Source organism: Myotis lucifugus, unplaced genomic scaffold (genome assembly GCF_000147115.1).
Source record: "Myotis lucifugus unplaced genomic scaffold, Myoluc2.0 scaffold_79, whole genome shotgun sequence".
Lineage (NCBI taxonomy): Eukaryota > Metazoa > Chordata > Mammalia > Chiroptera > Vespertilionidae > Myotis > Myotis lucifugus.
Genome location: NW_005871127.1, coordinates 523,193 through 528,395, shown reverse-complemented (window position 1 = coordinate 528,395; position 5,203 = coordinate 523,193).

The window sequence follows — 5,203 nt, the reverse complement described above, 5'->3', positions numbered from 1 at the left end:
AAACCCAACTGGAGGTGGGGGCACATACTCTGTTACTGTACTGCAGGGTGGGCCTTGGGGTGAGCTATGCTTGTTGCGGGAGCTGTCCTGTACACTGCAGGGTGTTTAGAAGCACCCCTGGCCTCGAGGCCAGTAACAACCACAACCCCTCTCCCAGTATGACAATCACAGTGTCTCAGACGGTGCTCAGTGTCCTCTGGGGGCGGAAGGTGAAGGTGTCCCCCAGCCCAAATACACTATTGCTCTAACGGAGCTCAAAGAGCTCACGCATCCCTCAAAACTTGGTCTAAGACAGAAAAGCGTGGCAGAGAGAAAGCCAAGATGCCAGCTATATTTTTCCTGTAACAGAGCGCAGGCCGGAGGGAGCTGGTCCCCTGCTGGCCTGGGGTGTTCTCAGAGGCCCGCATCTCGGCTGCCGATGGTAAGAGGGGAAACACTGTCGAGGCCTGTCTGGTGTGGCGGGAGCAGGGGCGCTGCTGTTCTTTCTCTTCAGGCTTTTGGGAGCAGCTCAAATGATTTGTTAATTATTCATTACTATTTGTCATAAAATCCTGGAGGGCTGCCAAGTGGTGGCAGCGAGCAACACTAAGGCAGGGCCCGTCTTTCCTTCTTCCCCAGGGCACATCAAACACACCAGCCTCGCGCTCCTGCACGGCCGTGAGCAGATGGGAAGCCGGGCACAGGGCACCATCCTAGGGGCCTGTGTTTTACATTCTGCCTCCGGCCTCCGGCTCCATGTGCTGCAGAGACTGTAAAGCCAGCGGAAAAAGCCAGGGAGGCGGGGGCTTCCAGCATGAAAACAAAACCGGGCCGTCAGACAGGGGGCTCTCCTGTCAGAGCCTCCCCTCCTCCTCCCCACGGGGGGCGGACACAGTCCTACCCGTGAGGGGCCCTCTCCTTTCTCTTCTCCTCCCTCTCTCCTCTGCCCCCCATGGCCCCTTTTGTGATATCTCCTCCCTCTTTATTCTCCTCTGTGGCTGCCTTTGATGTTCATTTTAACCAGATAAAAATCCTGGGTGATGGCAGGGGAGCTGGGGCTGAGGCCACAGCAGACACAGGGCAGTTTACCCTGGGTCTTGAAAACAGTCAAGGGCGGGTGGCTTTCAGCCCCAATGAGACAAAACAAGCCAGGCTGATCGCCACCTCGCCTGAGAAAGAGCCAGGGCTCTGAGTGCAGTGAATTTCAGTGAAGTTACAAAGAGATTCCCCACCCCAGGAGCTAGAATGGAGGCCTTGAAGTGCTGGTGTATTGGGAGGGGCTGTGAGGTCCCAGTGTGTCCGGCCAATGGGGCCGAGAAACAGCAAAATCCATCCACACACTAAGGACAGCTACTTAGGGTTCCCCCTCAAGGAATTGGGGTGTGTGTGTGTGTGTGTGTGTGTGTGAAGTATTTGCTGTTTTGTGTTGACAAGTATTTCTTAGAATGTAAATAGAGTTGATCACTTGGCAAGTTCACCCTAGGACTGGGCAGCGAGGACCCACAGGCTGTCCTGATTGGAGGAAAAGGCTGTATCTGTACCACAGGGAGCCAGCCAGCCCCCCTGTGACCTGTCCCCCTGGGCATGGGGAAGCTGACCTTGTTCCCCACACAGCCAGCACACAGGAGCGGACCAGCTCACAGGTGGATCCAAGCACATCATCAAGGTATTCAGAAGCCTGTAAAACTTGGGGATGCATGCCTAGGAGTAACATGGCCTAGAGAAGCCAGAGAGAAGACGGGAGAGGATGGAAACAGCCTTACAGTAGCCGAATGCGCCTGTGGCTACTGGTTCCCATTAACAACACTTACTGCGTGTCCAGGGGTACGTGTCTCTGTTCTGACACTGTAGAGCTTTGTAGACTGTTTATTCATTCAATGTGATTTATTTATTCATTCGATGTGATTTATTTATTCATTCAATAGCCACTTATTCATTTGATGTATATTTATTCATTCAGTCATATTTATTCATTCAATAAATATTTATTGATTCAACATTTATTCAATAAATATTTATTGAGCACTTACTATGAACCAGGCACTGCTTTTGGCTTGAGTTGGGATACATCGGTGAAGAAAATAAAGATCTGTGTCTGCAGGTTGCCAGGTGCCTCATATTTGTTTCAATCTTCACAGAAAACATATATGGCAGACATTCTTATCCCCATTTTACAGGTGCAGAAACTGAGGCTCACACACACACACACACACACACACACACACAGTGTTGACATTAAGTGGTAGAAATGATAATCAAGCCTAGCCCTGCATGATTTCAACCTGACGGTCATCTTGGGGGGATGTCACTTTACCTGAGGAAGAGTAATTAACTTTGCAGTGGGAATTAAATAGTTTCCCCAGAATTTATGTCTGGAAATTATTCTCAGAGGGGAATGCACCAACTTCTACACAAAGTGCCAAGGCAGAAAACCAATTCAGACATGCCACTCAGACTGGATGTCGGGGGATGAAGTTCACTAGGAAACATGATGCTACATATCTTAGTTGCAAAACACAGTATTTAGCAAGACTTTAAGATGAGAGAATGAATAAGAACCTTTCAAAAGACTTACAATAAAGGTAACCAATGCAGGGAAAAAAAATGCTTGTCCTTGTACTTCCAGCGGGAGGGTGAAATGCTGTTTAAAAGAAACCTTTTAGCCAGTAAGATAAGATGAGAAGATACGGGTGTGAGGCACTCAGGGGCAGTGTAGGCGGTTATTTTCAACATCTGGAATAATATAGATACAAGAAATACAGACTTATCTATAAACAGAGATTCTTTGTTCACTGGGACCCAGGAGGAGCAGAGGGGTGGGAGTGGGCACTCCGTTTGGTTGGGGGAACTTTACATTTTTGCACTGTTTCTGCGTGTGTGAAAATCACGCCCAGAGGGCCTCCCACTTCGTTCCTTTTCTCTGTGCTTCTCGGAGGCAGGATTTGGACTATGAGATACAATCCACTTTAGCATGATGCTGGCAGGGACTAGACGAAAGATAGAGTGGAGAGAGAGAGAGAGGACACACATGAAGGAGGAGCTAACGTCTGTGAGGGATTTTTGCACACTAGATGTTTTACATACATAATTCATTAAGTTTTAAGACAATGTCAAGATGTAGATACGATCACACTCATTTACTGACAAGGGAGTCACGACTCGACCCTAACAAGTAAATTATCTAAGATCTCACAACTGGTAAGGTATGGAACCAAATCTACTTCTTGGTTGTTTTCCCAAAGAAATCACAAGCCCTCTTCATTTTAAGGATTTTATTGCACATCAACATGATGAAGCAGGCAGGGAGCAATACCTAGAACAAGTGTGAGGAGTTGGAAAGCCTAGACTCATATAAAATCTCTCTCTGAAACTGGAGGTGAAGGAGGACCTGCAATTGGAAAGAAAATAATTCCAGAGATACTGGTAGCTTCTCACCCCCACAGCCTCTGCCCCCCTTTTTCCCTCCCCAGAACCCTGACCACACCCCACTCCCAAATGTTCCACACTGACCCACCCAGGTAACATAAGTGGGACCAGACAGGAGAACGGACACAGCAATGCCCACTTCTCACGCCCTGTACGCTCCAGGTTGGACCCCTGCTGCCTGCGTCTGCTTTCCTTGGGCTGCCTCTTTCCCTTTCAAGATGATTTCATGATGCCACTGTTTGCAAAGTTGGCTGATATGCAAACATCAGAATGTAGAGGGGCAAACTGAACCTGGCAGGACCCTGAAACCCTTTAGCAGTGGGTTGCCTCAGAGCCCTCTTATCAGAAGGCCCCACCTAGACCCTTCCTACTCGGTGGGCACCACACAAGTTTGCAAAACACACTGTCAGCCAGTGTGTATGGGCCTGTAGAGTCACGTGGACACTCTCACCTCTCAACTGCGTAGCATGATATGAATTTCTATCACTCAGTTTCATCGTCTGTTACCACTGTCAACCTGAAAGAGTCCGTGTGAGGTTGACACACACAGGACAAGGATCCTCAGCCTGGTGTTTCCTAAACTTCCCCGAGGATGAAAATCACAGAGGCCTGATGATGTACGGATTCCCAGGGCTCTTCCCTGAAGTGTGGAGTTGGTGAAATTAGGTTGGGACCTGGGACTGGTCGGTCTCTCTCTCTCTCTCTCTCTCTCTCTCTCTCTCTCTCTCTCTCTCATCAGCTCCCAGTTTATTCCATTACATAGCATAAGGAAGGTTTGGGGCACATTGTTTTCAGTGACAAATTATTAGTTTATTGATGCTGTTAGACTCTCCTCCTGACCTCTTGCCCAACTGCCCACATCCCCGGTATTTGTATTTCTGTAGCCCTCTCGGTTTGCTACATTTCAAAGCTCTTAGAAGGGCTGATCCTTCTGGATACAGCTTTGGTTTGGGCCTCTCCAGATCCCTGGGTTCCTCTCACTGATGGGATTTAGGCGCTGAGTGGGTGAGTTTGCCTTTGCCCATAGTCATGCTCTGAAATGGCTCCTCACTTCCAAGTTTGGATATGACTTACCTTGTGCATTCCACTGGTTTCTTCCCCTCATATGCGTGCCCCTAAGTCATTCAACAGGTGCCTGAGATTGACTGGTTAGAGGCTGGGCATGTGAGCTCTTTCGTGTTTAGTGTTTCCACTTAGCCTCCTCTTTCTACCCCTGCCTTATATTCCCTTTCAAACATTCGGTCACAAGAACCTAGTTTTCAGCCTAAACTTCATAGGAAGCCACCCCCATCATTGTTATTGGCTGCCCACCTTGGTTCTGCCTGGGAAGGTTTCTTACTCTAACTCAAGTAAAGGACTGTGAGATAAAGAGCATGCTAACTGCGACATAGAAATGATCATGCCTTTCCCAGGTGAGTTTTTATCTGTTTGAAGATTTCAAGTCAAACATTTTATTTTTGTTGTGGTTACATACATAACTATATTTTCAGTTGTTAAAAAAAGAACCATATCAGGCATTACCACATGGGATACAAACAGACCTACAGGAACTACAGCAGTGAAGTGAGCTGTATGACCTTGAGCAAGTTCATTAACCTCTCTGTGCCTGTTTGTTTATCTGAAAACACAGCTAACAGTGACACCCCGCTCATGGGTTGTTGTGAGGGCGGAAACGAGTTCATATGGGTGAGACATTAAGGACAACGCCTGGTGCAGAGTTAACTGTTAATGCCATTGTGACCACATTGCAGAGTCTGTGTGCAGCTCTATACTCACTGGCTTTCTGCGCTTGCTCTTG